General features: G+C 43.0%; 1 long non-coding RNA gene across 13 annotated transcripts in view; it reads right to left on the minus strand.

Moving 5' to 3' along the window:
• The window catches only part of LOC146896012 (uncharacterized), a 112,401-nt gene extending 96,857 nt beyond the window's left edge, over window positions 1–15,544 (minus strand). For 7 of the 13 annotated variants that reach the window (XR_015738303.1, XR_015738294.1, XR_015738292.1 and 4 more), the window contains exons 1-2: window positions 11,348–14,535; window positions 9,562–9,844 (exon numbers count right to left, since the gene is read on the minus strand). This is a non-coding gene — a long non-coding RNA (uncharacterized LOC146896012). The other 6 variants (XR_015738299.1, XR_015738295.1, XR_015738302.1 and 3 more) reach the window with 6 other exon arrangements.
• Window positions 15,545–16,924: the final 1,380 nt, after the last annotated feature.

Here is a 16,924-nt window from a genome sequence, read left to right on the forward strand (position 1 = left end):
CCATTTTCCCCTCTTTTTTTTTAAGAAAACAAGAACATCCATAGTACAGAACTGGGCAGGACAGGAACCACAACAAGCAGGCCCTCATGTTACAAATGATGCTCACATGGACAACTGCACCCACATAATACCTAAGAGAGCTTGGGAAGTAATTCTAGACAGAAAAGAATAGAGTAAAGAATGAATTTTTGGTAGCAGCAATTTCTCAGGTCTGCTCTACCTAGAGGCAAGGAAGCGTTCTCATTTAAGAGAGGCTTCCTGACTCAGCTTTAGCTGTAAAACCATGCAGCTCTTTTAAGAGGTCCTGCCATGAAACACTGAAATGGTGTTGATCAAAACTGACAGCATGCATTTTGGTTTTTAGCTGTAGCAGGAAAAAAAGCCATGCTGTTTTAAAATGCTGGCTTTCTGGGCTGTCCTTCCAGGGCAAATTCTGACTCTTTCAGGCAGGCAGTCTGACTAAGGAGCATTCAAGTGTGGTTTGTGAGCACACTGTTGCAGCTTTCTTGCTGTCAGGAATCTTTAAACACCATAGAGTTGTGGCAATAAACATGGCTACAGCTGGTACCTCCACCATGTATCTGGAATTGGTGTAGGAGGTCCTTTTGTATAGGTGTTGCTTTCATTGGTTGAATAAAGAAACTGCCTTTGCCTTTTGATAGGGCCAAGCACTTAGATAGGTGGGGAAGGCAGAACAGAACGCTGGGACAAAGGGCAATGTGAAAGATGCCATAAATCTCTGGCCTGAGACAGACATAGGTTAGAATCTTGCTGGTAAGCTATAGTCACATGGTGATACACATTAATAGAAATGGGTTAATCAAGATGTGAGAGTTAGCCAATAAGAGGCGAGAGCTAATGGGCCAGGCAGTAATTTAATTAATAAAATTTCTGTGTGGTTATTTCAGGGGTTAAGCTAGCAGGGCGGCGGGATGTAGCTGGCTCCTCCATACTACAGAGTGGTATGTACTACTCTGTAATGTGATCTACTAACTCCATGTAAAACCTAAGAGGGCTTAAAAAGGAGAGAGAGTTTAACACAACCTTTTTCTGTTTTCTGATGGGCTGCCGTGGAGAGATTTTCTTGACTCAGCAATGAAAAGAATCTCACGCCATTTTAAAATAAGTCTTCCTGGGCCCTTCCACTGGTGCAAACTCCGGCTATGGAGTATTCGTGGGCTCAGATGTTTGTGTGCCCACTCGGGGTTGGAAGTAAAGTAGCTGAGACCATACCCATGGCTCAATGCTCCCTACCTGTGTAGATAGCAGAATCAGGTCTATGAGAAAGTGGAGGTTTTGAAATATCAGTTTCTGGGCTGTGCTGCCAGCATGACCTCTGACTGTTGCGGGAGAGAGAGCATTTGAATGGGGTTTTGTGAGTAAATTGCTATGGCTTGCTTGATGACAATGTGGATTGTTGTGTGCCTGGAACTGTGCATGGCTCAGGGGCACCAAATGGCTCTGAGGCAGGAGCGGCTCCTCCATGCTGAACTGTGCTGATCTCAGTCAGGAACTATCATAATTATCATAATAACAGAGCAGTTAAGGTTTAGACTGGGAAGAAAACAGGCAGTACCATATTATCCCTACATGGCACAACTTAAATTTTTAAGTAGTGTTTAGCATTTTATGAAGTGCTCCTAGATAGTAAAGAATTACAGACAATGCAATAAGAGCAGATTCAGACATAAAAGACCTCTAAATGGGTCATGGTGTTAGAAAAAGCACATAGGCTTGGGAGAGAAAAGATAAAGAGTATACAGAGTAATGATATAAATGTAATGCTTAAAAAAAGGGTAAAGTCTTTAAAGAGACAGAGTCCAGATAGTCATAGATTAAAAGAAGTAAAGAAAAATAAGCCATGAAAAAATGGAAAATTCACAGAGAGTCTGGATTATGTATATTATCGTGTTTTCTTTGAATTATTTGACTGTAAAGTAGCTAAATACAGAGAGATGTTTCATTGTGTGGTATGCTAAGCTAAACAAGCATGGATATTATAAAGGTATTATGACTTCAAAATTTGGGTCTAAGGATATGATGCTTTGGAAAAGAGGTTCTTCTTTTGTTTTCACAGAAGATGAGACCCTGTGGATTGCTTCTAGACCAATGTGGTATGATAGACCATGCCCTCCTGAAAGGTAGCTCTGAACACACTCAAAAAATTACTTTACTCAACTGCTGACTAAGAGGAACCTAGCAAACAGTATACACCATAAAAGACCTGATTAACAGTGCCCCCATATAGCATGAAGCAGTTTGGAGAGAAAACAATTATGCCCATATTCCCAAATATTGTTTATAAATGTTCTTTTACATTTAAAGGGGGATATGATATAGATATGAATAATTTGTATTGGTATGGATTTTTGCTTTATTGATATAAATTTCAGGTCAATTTTGTTATATGTATATGTATTTCTGATCTTGATTAAGGTATTGTGATTGTGTAGTTCATTTAAAAATGTAATGTTTAATTAGGAAATATAAGTTGTTAATGGATAATTATCAATAATAGACAAGCTTGTAGTCATGTTAGATTTTCTAGATATATAGAGATATATTTCAGTTAAATAGGCATTCTTCATATCTTTCAAAGACTAAAGAATATGGCATTTAAAATGTTTTAATAACTTAGGGCTTTTCATGACAATGAGACATGTCTGCTCCTGGCAGCACCAATCTACTTCAAGAGAAAGATGAGCATCAAAGAAATTCCTTATGGAGTTGGTTAGCCATTTCGGCAAGAAACTGCTCTTGCCTGGACTGTTGCATAAACTGGACATAAAGAACCTGCAGAGAGAGGACTGCTGAACTTGCCTAAAGGTGAGATGGTCCTTTGTGGTTCCTGATTCATGAAAGAGTCTGCAAGACATTCTGCAGGATACAGAAGAAAGTGACTGAACTGTCTAAAGGTTCCTGCTTCATGGAAAAATCTGCTGGATAATATGGGCCTGAAGGCCAAAGATGGATGCCCCAACATTACAAAAGAACTTTGAGTGACTGTCCAGGCAGTGAGATGTCTCTGTAATTTCTAGAGATTTGGAAGTTGCTTTACTCATTGTTTACTTAGGTAATATTATATTCTTCTGGAGTCTTTGATAGAGTTGAAGAATAGATAATTATACTTATAGTTTTCCATTGTTATGATAAAAGATAAAAATATATCTAAATATTGTAACTGTATTCTTGCTTGACAACTGTTTTGTTATATGTAGTTTTACTATGTTAAAGTTAAAGCTTTTTTGTTTAAACAGAAAAGGGAAATGGTGTAGGAGGTCCTTCTGTATTTGTGTTGCTTTCACTGGTTGAATAAAAAAAAACTGCCTTAGCCTTTTGATAGGGTCAAGCACTTAGATAGGTGGGGAAGGCAGAACAGAATGCTGGGACAAAGGGCAATGTGAAAGACACCATAAATCTCCAGCCTGAGATGGACGTAGGTTAGAATTTTGTTGGTAAGTCATAGTCAAATGGTGATACACATTAATAGAAATGGGTTAATCAGGATGTGAGAATTAGCCAATAAGAAGTGAGAGCTAATGCAGCAGGCAGTAATTTAATTAATACAATTTCTGTGTGGTTATTTCGGGGGTTAAGCTAGCCAGGCAGTGGAATGCAGCCTGCTCCTCCATACTACATGGAATCTCAGAAAGCTAAGGAATGGCCTGTATCCAGCCATCGAAGCCATGGCTTTAATCCTACTCATATTGTTTAGCAAATTAAAGACTCACGTGGTCAGAAAAAGAGAGATATACAGTAAAGAGAGAGTTGAAGACAAAGAATACCTTTAAATAATTTACTGTGTTTTTAAAAATACATGCAGGCTTGATAAAATGGTTAAAGTTCTTAAAATAAAAAAAAGAGAGTAGTTGCATGTGGTGGCATACACCTTTAATCCCAACACTTGGGAGACAGAGGCAGACAGACCTCTGTGAGTTCAAGTTGTGGTAGCACAAACCTTTAATCCCAATGCCTGAGAGGCAGAGGCAGACAGATCTCTTGAGTTCAAGGTGTGGTAGTACACCTTTAATCCCAGCACTGGAGAGGCAAAGACAAGCGAATCTCTGTGAGTTCAAGGACAGCTTGGTCTACAGAGTAAGTTCCAGGACAAAGACACATAGAAACCCTGTCTCAAAAAGCCAAAAAATAAAAACAAAAGAAGTAGAGTTTAAACTAAAGACACATAAAAAGGGAAACACACAGAGAATCTTGATACCTTGAATTGTTTGAATGCTGAGGAAGAAGCAACAGCTGCTAAAAGATATTTGCCTATAAATGCTGCTGAATTAATCCAAAATATGTATGAAAATACTTTGACTTCAAAATTAAAGTCAAAAGGTATATTACTTTGGAGAAGAGATTTTGCTTTTGTTTGCAAAGGAAATGAGAGACTGTGAACTCATTCATTCTGAGTTAAGAAAAATAAGATTTGGTAAAGGAAGACCACCTGAGAAATCTCCAGTAGGAAGAGATGGCCCAGATGTCAGACTTCTACATCCAGAACAGGTTCAAGACTGCTGTCTGAGAAGATTAAGACTCACAGAATTCTCTAGTCAGGACTTGATCATAATTTAAAATTTTCTTTAGGTCCCCATAAGAGTATAAGCACCCCAACCAGCAGGAAGTAGCCTGGAATACTACACCCACATTCCAAAAAAAAAAATGGACTATGGATATTTCCCTTGTTTAAAAAGAAAAAAAGAGGGTGAAGTGGTGTGGGAGAATTGTCTGTATTCTGTCAATTATGTACTAAATAAATGCCGAATGGCCAGTAGCCAGACAGAAAGTATAGGTAGGACAACCAGACAGGAAGTAGAGACAGGTGAATGAGAACAGGAGAATTCTGGGAAGGAGGAAGCCCATTCCTCCCCAGTCCTGTCCAGATACCAAAGAAGCAGAATGTAACCTGCCCTGCTGAAAAAGGTACTGAGCCATGTGGCTAACATAGATAAAAATAATGGGTTAATATAAGTTATAAGAGTTAATAAAAAGCCTGAGCTAATGGGCCAATCCGTTTATAACTAATGCAGACTCTCTGTGTAACTTCTTTGGGGTTTACTGGTTGTGGGAACTGGACAGAAACCCCAAAAAGCAGACATAGACCATGTTACACTGGTCTATAGAGTAAGTTGTAGGACTGTGAGGGCTACACTGAAGAAAAAAGAAACTGTGCTGAAAAGCAAAAAGAAAGAAAAAAAGAATAGAAAGGTCAGGGAGATTCTACTTACTTTGCCTTCTGTAATTTTACCTAGGTGGTATCAGGCTAAAATGAGTTTCTGAGTAAGTAAAAGAAGGATGAAGGCACCAAACAGCATCATAAAGTCTGAAAATGCAGGAAAAAAAGAAAAGTCAACTCAGTGTGATAGAGAGGGCTCAGCGCAAGAATATCAGGAAAAACCACAGCACCAGGTCATCTTTCAAGGTTCAAGATTACAACTTTGACTTTATGGTAGGGTTGTGATCAAACTTAAGAACCTATGCAAGTTAGGCAAGTACTCCAATCATGATGATACTCTCAGCAATAGTTAGACTTTTATTTTAAAAAATTGAAATTATTTACTTTAACTTTTATTTATGAGAGTTTTGCCATCTGAGCCCCTGAAACAGGTCGTGGGTCACCAGGTGGTGCTGAGACTATAACCCGGGTCTCTACAAGAGCAACAAGTGCTCTCAATCACCGAGTCAACTCTCCCTACCCTAGGAAAACTATTTTTTAAAGATTAGTATGCCTAAATATTATGAACATGGAAAAAAAGCACAAATTCAACTCCTTTTCTGTTTGTCCAATCTTCCCTCTACCACAGAAACTTCAAATCCTCTTCTTCCTACTCCCAGACCTACGGGTAGTGAGATCAGAACAGTTAACACCCAGTTTCTGAGACTTCAGAATGTTCAGAAAGTTCTGGGTATTTCAACTCTACCTTCCTGGTGCTTCCCGCAATACACATCCAAGAAGAAACAAGGTAGATTGCAGTTTGGATAAAGGAAATTTTGAACATCGACCTTGAACACCTGCATGTTATCAGGAAGTTGTGTAAAAATGCAGAAATAGCTCCTGAATCATTTCCTCTCCACCTCAACTGTCACTGACCCACACCCTGAGTATCCGCAAACACCCAGACACCACTTTAAATCCTTATGTGGCTGTGATGTAGAAGACATTAGGATACTATGTGAGTTCACAGATATGTTATGAGAGCTCCCCAGAAAATAGTAGCCAACAGAAAAAAAGTATAACTGCCATTTTCAATGTACATGAGTGTTGGGATCTCTGGTATCTTTATGGGACTCAAATGGAAGGAAAAATATGAATCAGAGGCCGTGGTGACAGTGAGAAGAACTTCCTGATGATTCTTTAGGGAAACCACAGACCAAGATATTTAAAAGGCAATCACAAACCACTCTGGAAACCAAGTGTGCTTCAGCTCAAGGACAGCAAGGCAGGTCGTGTGAATTCCAAACATCAGGAGTCTGTACATTGACAGAGAACCTAAAATGGTGGCAATTTTCTCAGGGTCAGTGGACCCATACACCTCAGGAGACACCTCAGCACACCAAAAAGGTCATTTTTAGTTCACAGAGACAGAGCTGTTCAAAGAGTCACAAACATTAACAGAACTCAATCTTCTCATCAGAATGAGAAAGCACATGGAATAAAAACAACTTTCAGACAGCGCACACCTTGCCCCTGCCTACTTACAGCTAAGCACAGCATGTGAACTGGAGAACTAAGATGAACACAAACATTCGCTCCAGTAGATCCCCAGATCCAACCATTTACAGAGGAGGGACTAGTGTGGTGGCAAAGGAAATTGGTAGCACATCTGACATGGAAGCAGGCATCCCTTTCCTTCTGGATCACACCCAGAAAATAAACTGCATAAGACAGTGTCCTCATCCAAGAGGGGAAAGAACTCCTTTGTCCTCCAAACTGCTACTGGACAAGGCTGCAGGGAAAAGATGCCTCATTCCTCCTGCTCTTCTGCACTGCCTGGCCAGGGACCACGGGGACACAGTCTGTGGTTACCCCGACCGCCTCTCTGCTTTACATCTCTGGCTGCAATGTCACTGTTCCCTGTCTACTACCTTCTGCCGTGTCTATGCTGAGAAGCAGCTAAGCTTCTTATATAACTCCACACCAGTGCAGAGGAACCCAGAAAAACCCACTGAAAGGCGTGTCCCTGGAACCCAGCACTGAGCACCAAGCCCTGTATGAGATGGTTTCTCTCCTTCCCCCACATTTGTTTCTATCCAGGTGATAAGGACAAGCAGAGAAGTGAGACGGCCCACAAAGCACAGCGCAGGAAAGAGCGGAAGAGGGAAGGGTGAAATGGAAGTAAGAATGAGAGATGAAATCTGGAAGGGTCTGCAGGATCCCCCCACTAAGTGCCTGAACAAGAACCCAGTCATTTAAAGCACTGACCCTCTTGGTGACTTCACAGAGGAATGAGACCCAAGAAGCCCAGATCCCACTGCCTTCTCCAGCCCAGTCAGCCAGCTCAGTGGGTCTCAAACATCAGTGTTTGAGGAGCCCTGCCTTCAGTTGGTGCAAGGCAACACCCACAGATCTCAGTTTTTACAAACGTGAGCCCCATTCTTGGAGAAGTCCTTCCTATCATTAGTAGGACTCTCTCTCTCTCTCTCTCTCTCTCTCGATCTCTCTCTCTCTCTCTCTCTCTTTCACACACACATACACACACACACACACTCATGCACACAATTACACAGTTGTTGTACCCATATTGCACCCCACCTCTACTATCTTAAAACAAAGCAATTAAATGTAGAACGCCAAACCATGTACAACTATTGAGAGACAGCCTGACTTCAGGCTCTGACTTGAGCACACCAACTGTGAGGCCTTGGCAAATGATTGTCTTAGTCCCCTTCTCTGTACATTGAAACTCATCAAATGTCCTTTTGCCACTGAGAGGACCACATGAGAACATGGAGTGTAGCACAGTGTCCAGTAGGCTTGTGCTATACACAGATCTGTTGACTGATGCAGTATGTGAACTATGAAGCTCATTCCACAGGAGGGCAAATGAACAGAGTGATGAGGGCAAGGAACCTTTGCAGAGCTCAGCATCATCCTTCTAAGAGACTTCCCTTTGTCCTCCTAGCCACACCCCACCTGGATCTGACTCATGGACACTGCGATCTCAACAGAGCTCTCAAATTTACACTGGACTTTATGATTTATAAATAACATTAAAATTTCTATAGTATGTATTTTCATCTTCTCCTCTTTCTTGTTATTTTTTTCTATAGCATCTGGTTTGTTTGGTTTTTTTTTCAACCCTCCTCTCACTCTCTCCCTGCTTCTCCCTGGTAATTTATGTGTGATGTCGGGCTAAGAATATCTGGTCATATTCCTAAAACAAATCACTCTAAATCACTAAATAAATGGTTGGGACAGGCAAACAGTCACGTGTCTTGTGACTGGGGACAAACCTGCAATTCCCATAAAACCAGAGACCCTCTGCGCTCACCCTCTTCTCCCTCAGCCTCCTAGAGCATCGGTCTCTCCTGGCTGCCTGGGAGCTCTGTGGCTAGAGAGTCCACAGGTTCCCCATTCAATATAAGCCAAACTCGGTTCACATCTCAGTCCCAGCCATCCACCCCTTGTCCTTATCTGATCCACCCCTGAGCGTAAAGCAGACAGCTCAGAGCCACCTTTAGCCCTTTCCCTGTGACCATCTCTTCTTTCCTTCTTAGTCACTAAGACCTGCCAATTCCCAAATGGCCCTCACCGTCCCCTCTGCTTCATGGCTTCTGATCCTCCGGGCTGGGAGCTTTCTCTCAGGTGGACTGTCTGTAGAACACAGCTACCATAATGTCCCGAGAAACAGATAAAGAGATCACTTCCCACTTAAAGCCCCTGATGATTCCCCACTCATAAGAGTCCAAAAGCCTCCAAAGCATCAGAATTGGGAGTTGGGATTTCCACAATTTGGCAGGAACCTTCCTAAGAGGTCCAGAATAAGACCTGTCCAAAAGTATCATTCCATCCTCTTACATGGCAGCCCAGTGGCAGCACATGACTGAGGGTGGAGACTCAGGCTCAGGAGGATACATACATCTCACTGAGGAAGAGCAAACATCACTGACAGTCACGCAGTCACATGTAACATGATGGCCGGCTTGTTGGGGTTTCTGTCCCACAGCTGGCAACTCCCAACGAAAATCACACACAGGATTCCATAAGATTATAAACTGATTGGCCCATTACGTCAGGCTTCTTATTAGTTTTTATAACTTATGTTACCCCATTATCCTTATCTACATTAGCCACATGGCTCCGTACCTTTCTCAGCTGGGCAAGTTACATGCTGCCTCCTCGGTGGTCTGCGTAGGAGTGGCTAGGGAGTTTCCTGCTTCCCAGAATACTCCCAGTCTCTTTGCTCCACCTCTACTTCCTGTCTGGCTTTCCCACCTATACTGCCTGCCTGGCCAATCAGCGTTTTATTAAAATATGATTGACAGAATACAGACAATTCTCCCACACCATTTCCCTCTTTAAAAAAAAAAAAACAAAAACAAAAAAACAAAGGAAAATACCCATAGTCCATTTGTTGGGAATGTGGGCGTAGTATTTCAGGCTACTTCCTGCTGGTTGGGGGTGCTGATGATCTTATGGGGACCTAAGGAAAATTTAGTTATAATCAAGTTCTGACTGGAGTATCCTGTGAGTCTTGATCATCTCAGGCAGCATCTTGAATCCGTTCTGGATGTAGAACTCTGACATCCAGGCCATCTGTTCCTACTAGAGATTTCTCAGGTGGTCTTCCTTGTTCAAACTGGATTTTTCTTAACTCAGAATGAATCCACAGCCTCTCATTTTCTGTGGAAACAAAAGCAAAATCTCTTCTTCAAAGTAACAAACCTTTTGACTTCAGTTTTGAAGCCAAGGTATTTTCAAAATACCTATCTTGGGTTAGTTCAGCAGTATTTATAAACAACAGTCCTTTAGCAGCTGTTGCTCCTTCCTCAGCATTCAAACAATTCAAAGAGAGCATAATAACATACAGTATCAAGATTCTCTGTATATTTTTCATCTTTATTTTAACCTCTATTTCTTTTATTTTTACTTTTACTTTTTGAGACAGGTTCTCTGTATATCTTTGTCCTGGAATAACACTGTAGACCAGGCTGTCCTTGAACTCACAGAGATCCTTCTGTCTCTGCCTCCCCAGTACTGGGCTCAAAGGTGTTTGCTACCACACCTTGAACTCACAGAGATCCACGTGTCTCTACTTCCCCAGTGCTAGGATTAAAGGTGTGTGCTACCACACCTTGAACTCAGAGATCTGTCTGTCTCTGCCTCCCAGGCATTGGGATTAAAGGTGTGTGCTACCACACCTTGAAGTCACAGAGGTCAACTACCGCTGCCCCTTAAAGTCTCAGAGGTCAATGTACCTCTGCCTCCCAGGCATTGGGATTAAAGGTGTGTACCACCACACCCTATTTCTCCCTTTCTTTCTTTTTTATTTTTAATGACTTTAACCTTTAGCCTGCATATATTTTTAACACACTGTAAACTCTTTAGAGGTTTTCTTCATCTTTGAACCTCTCTTTACTGTATATCTCTCTTTTTCTGACCACATGAGTCTTTAAGGAGAGGACTAAAACTGTGGGTTTTATGGCTGGAATTAGCCCATTCCTTAGCTTTCCAGCCTCATGACTGAGGTACCAGCCAGAGCTGTGTTCACTGCCACAACTCTATGGCGTTTCAAGGTCCTTGCCAGCAAACTGCAGCATTCTGCTCACAGACCACACTCAGTCGGACTGCCTTCCTGTAAGAGTCAGAGTTTGTCCTGGCAGGACAGTCCAGGAAGTCAGCATTTTAAAACAGCACAGCTTTTTTCCTGCTATGACTGAAAACCGAAAAGCATGCATTCAGCTTTTCATCAATACCATTTAAGTGTTTCGTGGCAGGACCTCTTAAAGAGCTGCAAGGTTTTGCAGCTAAAGCTGAGTCAGGAAGCCTCTCTTAGATGAGAGCACTATTTTGCCTCTAGCAAGCAGAGCAGATGCGAGAAATTGCTGCTACCAAAAAACCACGCGCAATGCTGTCATTTTGTTCTAGAATTACTTCCCAAGCTGTCTCAGGCTTTATGTGGATACAGTTGTCCACACATTGGCGCCATATGTAGTATGAGGGGCCGGCTTGTTGGGGTTTCTGTCCCGCCCGGTACCCCATATCTGGCAACTCCCAACGAGAAAATCACACACAGGACTCCATAAGGTTATAAACTGATTGGCCCATTAGGTCAGGCTTCTTGTTAGTCCTTATAACTTATGTTACCCCATTATCCTTATCTACATTAGCCACATGGCTCCGTACCTTTCTCAGCTGGGCAAGTTACATGCTGCCTCTTCAGTGGTCTGCGCAGGAGTGGCAGAGGGAGTTTCCTCCTCCCTAGCCTTATCCTATTCTCATTGCCCCACCTCTACTTCTTGTCTGCTTGACCTGCCTATACTTCCTGCCTGGCCAATCAGCGTTTTATTAAAATACATGATTGACAGAATACAGACAATTCTCCCACACCAGTCACACTCTGAGTCCAGAGTTCATCTTCAGTCTCATCTTAAAGAAGTCACAGCTAAGGCCTGGAGAGGCAAATCTACTCAATTCAAGGTCAGAACTCAGTAGGCCAGGTCCTGACCCCCAGCTCTTGTTTCATCTGCCAACAGCCTAAATGACTCCTCTCTGCAAAAGATCAGGGATCCCCACAGCTTTCCCTTTGACTGGACACTTCGCCCCACCCCCACACCTGCAGAGGGAGCTGGCCCAGAGGAACAGAACAGGAAGAAGTGAGCTTTGGCACTGCTTCAGGACCAGACATGAGGCCTTTTGACACTGAAAAAAATAGACCATCGTCCCATGGGTGTTATGGTTAATTGTCACTTTAAGAGACAAGACATGCCCACTCCCGGTGACCCCTGCCCTTCTCTCGCCATCTTGATTCTCACTGTTTCCTTTGGGCGTGCACACTCGCATCCTCTCTTCTGCTCCCTTTTCTGTCTCTCTCCTCTTTTTCTCTTTCTTCTCCCCCTCTAAGTAATAAATATCCAATTATATTCTGTACAATGTGTCTGTCCATGTGCCTTCTACTCGCCGCCTGCTCACACACCTGGGCTTGCTGGGACCAGCCTGCCAGGAACCAGCCACCGCTCGGGACCAGCAGCCGTCTCTGTCTAGGACTGGATGCTCTATGGGCCCGCTGCCTACTGCCGCCAGGGATCTTGCAGCATTTTTAACAATTGGTGCCTTGACTCGGATAAGTGCTCCTGCCCGGAACTCCTCTCCCAGGGTCAGGATCCTGAACCAGGGTTTTTTTCCACTCCCACCCCCCCCCCCCCCCCCCCCCCCGTTCTTCTTTGGTTGCTTCCCTTGGCTGGAATCGTGTTTGGACTGACCCGGGTTAGCCAGCCCATGTTTTAGCACTGTACACTCCCCGTGCAGTGCATTCCACTAAAGGCCCAGGGTCCCCCAGTTTCTTCATCTCCTTTTTTCATTTCTTTTCTTTTTCTTCCCTCGTCATAATACTGCTCAGAGTGGCCCCAGCCTCTCTGGTTTCTGAGTCACCCTGAACGACCAGATCCAGCCAGGCCATAACACCCCACTCATGGCCCAAGGACGCTCTTCCACGAGTCCTGGGTGTTCGCGTTGATTTGCACCCATTCCTGTTATAGGCCTCCGGGTGCCACTGTTTCACGAGTTTTCATGATTCTGGCTGTGGGTAGCAACCACACATGTCAGCTCCCTGGCTTTTTTAAAATTCCAGATGGCTTTTTCAATTCTACCCATGGCATGGTGCAGTTTTTTCGGTTCCAGCCTTTTGCCCCCCTCTGTGTCTTGTGGTGTAGCATGGCAGCTCAGCGACAGAGCAGATCATACCTTTAGGTCCCTCTTATTAAGCTTAAAAATCTTTACATCTCAAAAAATTGTAACTTTTTTCATATAACACATGGCTGCCACAATTTTGACTGGGTTCAGGTAACTTTGCCACCATCTTGGCTGAGAGCCAGGTCACGTGACCAAGCTCTCCCATCTTTACTTAATTATACCCTGCCTTGTCTTCCGGTTTGCACTAAAATCCTCTTGTTGAATATGTTACATATGTTTTGTGCAGTGGCATGCCTTTGGTAGGGCCCATCAAAAGCATCCACGTTGCCCAATTCCTGTTCACTCTTTCTGTGTATAATAATTGTTCATTACATCTCCTTTCAGACTACAAAATCATAAGTCTTATGTTTTAAAGTGGTATGTACTTTTAAGTCTCTTACAAAAATGCCTGATATTTAATACAACCCTCATTTAAAATATATTAAGCTGTTCTCTACTATTGTCAGTTCTGTCACTATATTGCAAGTAGTTTTTTCTTTCTGCCTTTTTACGAGTGTAAATCTTACCCATTAAGAGCCAGTACAGTGAAACTCAGACCCAACCTTCCAGACAGATTCTATACTGCAGTTATACCTAATAAACAGCACTCAACTGCTCAGAGATCAGTGATATTTAAATATTTAATTATTAAAAACTTTTCACAACAAAAAGAGACAGGTTGGCTCCTAGCAGCAGCACTCTATTTCCTCCACAGAAGAAAGAAAACAAACGGTCACAGAACAACGTTCATCTGCAGTTCACTTCAACTGCCTTTCATCTAAACTAAAGATCTCCTGACGTGGACAGAATCGCTGGAATCGATAGCTTAGCTCCTCAGGTCAAGGCAGGCCTGTCTTCTTATAGATTTCTTAGCCCACAGAATCTCTTCAGGCCTGACAGGCCCTGCGCTAAACAGCAAAAGGCAAATGCAACCTTCAGCGATCATGGAGGACCCAAAAAGAGTAGCTCTGGGTGCCAACCAAGTAAATTCTCAGTCATTTTTTAAATCAGTAACTCAAGTAAAATCTTATCCTTCTCAAAGATCTCGGATACATTTTGATAGCTGAGAGATTTTGCCAGGTACCTCACCAAACAAATTTCAGATCAAATTTCTCTCTTATGCTGCCTTCCATAGTCTTAAAAAATACTTTTCATTGTACAAAAATATGTCACAGAACAAAATATGCCACAGTCATTATGTGTCTAAAACTTCTGTTTTCACAAACACAAGGAATTCTTGTGAGTTTCAGGTAGCCGAATTAAAGGATCTACCTTAAACAGGTCAGATACATCCCCCTCAACTCCCTGGTCCTAAAATTTTTTTCCCTTAATTTAACTTTGTTCTTTGTTCTGCCAATACCTTAAACAGGTATAAGAGACTCCAAACATTTCCATGCCACAAACACTGGACAGGAACAAAGAGACCACCTATGCCAGGATGTGGCCAACACCCAGCCTTCTCAGGTCCCCCCCTTCAAAGACAACACCTGTAAATAAGCCAAAAGCAGTCTTGAGAAACAGCTGCCCCAATTCCATCAACCTGTGGTATCTAATTTCCCGATTTTTATTATAAAAAAGAGCTGGGATGTTAAGGTTAATTGTCACTTTAAGAGACAAGCCACGCCCACTCCCAGTGACCCCCCCCCCCCCGCCCTTCTCACTTGACTGAATGGTAGAGAAAGAGAACAGACTTGGAGGCAATGCTCTGTAGTTGTGGCCGGATGACCCTGGGCAGCACCTTAACCTCCTCCATCTCATCTGTAGCACAAGGGTCATTCTTACTGCATCAGAAGGTGACAGGAAGAGAGTAAATAAAACCACACACTTGCCTGGGCTGTGATTGTCCCCCATAAGCATCCTTATAGACCTCTCCTCTCGCCATTCAGTTCTCTCTTTTTCCCTTTGCCTTAAGCGACATCCTTGGTCTACCCTGCCATGTACCACAGTCCTGCGTGCTCCCTTCTGTTGTGACTCTGCTCCCGTGTTTTCTCCAGGGAGTCTGCTGTCATCTCAGGTTGCCCAGTGTGTTTATATGAGGGAATCCAGCTTTAAGAAGTCCTTTTTATGTTCAAATAAAACACATGCTCCCTCTGCTTACATACACCAGCCCCAAACCTGTTCTGGTGCACACATCCATTTCCTTATTGGAGCTTTCTTCAGTCCTTCTCTTTATACCTTATAAATGAGGACATTACAAAGATAAAAATAATGACTCTGGTCACAAGAAGGAATTCTCTTAGTCAAACAAATGGTCTTTGTAAGGCATTCCCTGAAACCTGTGTCTAGGCCTGACAAGCCTATATGATTTCAGGGTACACACCAAGACCTCCAGGAGATTACAACTGTTTCCACACCCCTCACAACCTCCTTTTGGCAAAGGTATTTTCCTAGAACTGCCTAGTGAGATCTGGAACGTCCACCTCCCTGAACCATTTCAACCCCAGCTGCCCCACCAATGTCCAGCTGCAAGCAACCATTCCAGCCTAGACACCCAGGCTGGCAGCTTTGCTGTTCCCATAATCACAACTGCTCACAGCCAGCCCTACTGTGTGCAGTTCCTGCCTAAGGCTCTGCACGGAACTGCAGATCTCTCAAGAGGATCTGTTGTCATGTCCATTTTTACAGCCTGAAAAAGTCAAGATGGAGGAGTTAAGCAATGTGCCCAATGTCGACAAATTCTGTAATTTAACTTCATCTTCACTCAATCTGGGCAGAGGGGATCTTAAAATTTTCCGTAGTCTCCTAAACAAAATCCATACTCCAGAATGATTTTTGCCCCCCACTTTCAGATTTAACAAACACCTGCCTCCTAACACCACCTGCACAATTTCAGGCCCTGTATTTAACCTGTGTTCATGAATGATTAGTCTTTTTTAGGAAATTGTAGGACCAGGTTCCCTGCCCTCATAAGAAGTCATTTTTACTGAATTGTTATTTGCACAGCCATTCTCAGACCATAAAACAGATAAACGAAGAAGAAATGCAATAAGGAAGCAGAAAGAGGGAGAGTTCCTGGAAGAATCATAAGGAGGATGAGACGCCAAAGCCGGTGTTTGTGGCCTTGAATAATGGCAGCCCCACCTGTCCCTTTCCATGCCTCTTGGCACCTGACTTCCTTCTCAGCTGTCCCTATGGCCTCACTTTCATAGACCCAAGGAGTGGAGGAGGCAGAAAGGAATTCGTGAGAGAATTGACTCACATATGTACACTTCCCCTGTGCCAGAACAGGATTAGTAAAAAGGTTGTCATACAGGATGCCTAAGTTAAGAACAATTAAGGAGCTGTACTTCCTAGAAACTATGACGTTATCTAAGACCAGAAGTGGGCCCTCACCCTTAGGAACTTACTCCTCTCCCTTCTCAATGGGTTGGGTTACATTCCCCTTCCAGTAGGTCTCTTGTTTGCTGAGTTATATTCAAAAAAAGAGAAAAATCTCAGTTGGATTCCTTAAAGTCCCAAGCATTCCATTCCATTCTGATGTAGGTGGGTCTTCTGTATTTCTGTTGCTTTCAATGGTTAATTAATAAAGAAACTGCTTGGCCTGATAGGTCAGAACATAGGTGGGTGGAGTAAACAGAGCAGAATGCTGGGGAAGAGGCAAAGAGGCAGAGAGTCGCCCCGCCATGAAGCTGACAGGTCAGACATGCTGACTATTTTCCGGTAAGCCACGACCTCGTGGTGACATACAGATTATTAGAAAAGGGTTGAATCAATATGTAAGAGTTAGCCAATAAGAGGCTAGATATAATGGGCCAGGCAGTGTTTAAAGAATACAGTTTCCATGTAATTATTTCGGGTAAAGCTAGCTGGGAGCTGGGCGGCAGGAAGCGACCCGCTGCTCCTTTTAACAGAGTGGTGCCCAACGTGGTAGCTAAATCCACTTAAAAAACTGAGAGAGCTTAAAAATAAGGGAAAGGGAGTTTAACACAGCTTTTTCTGTTTGGTAGGGTGTGCTGTAGAGAGATTTCCTGATTCAGCAACAGCAGCAGAAAAAAAAAAGCTGTGTCGTTTTAAAACATGGCTTCCTGGGTC

The sequence above is a fragment of the Myodes glareolus genome, chromosome 1 (genome assembly GCF_982192425.1).
Source record: "Myodes glareolus chromosome 1, mMyoGla1.1, whole genome shotgun sequence".
In the NCBI taxonomy this organism is placed as follows: Eukaryota; Metazoa; Chordata; class Mammalia; order Rodentia; family Cricetidae; genus Myodes; species Myodes glareolus.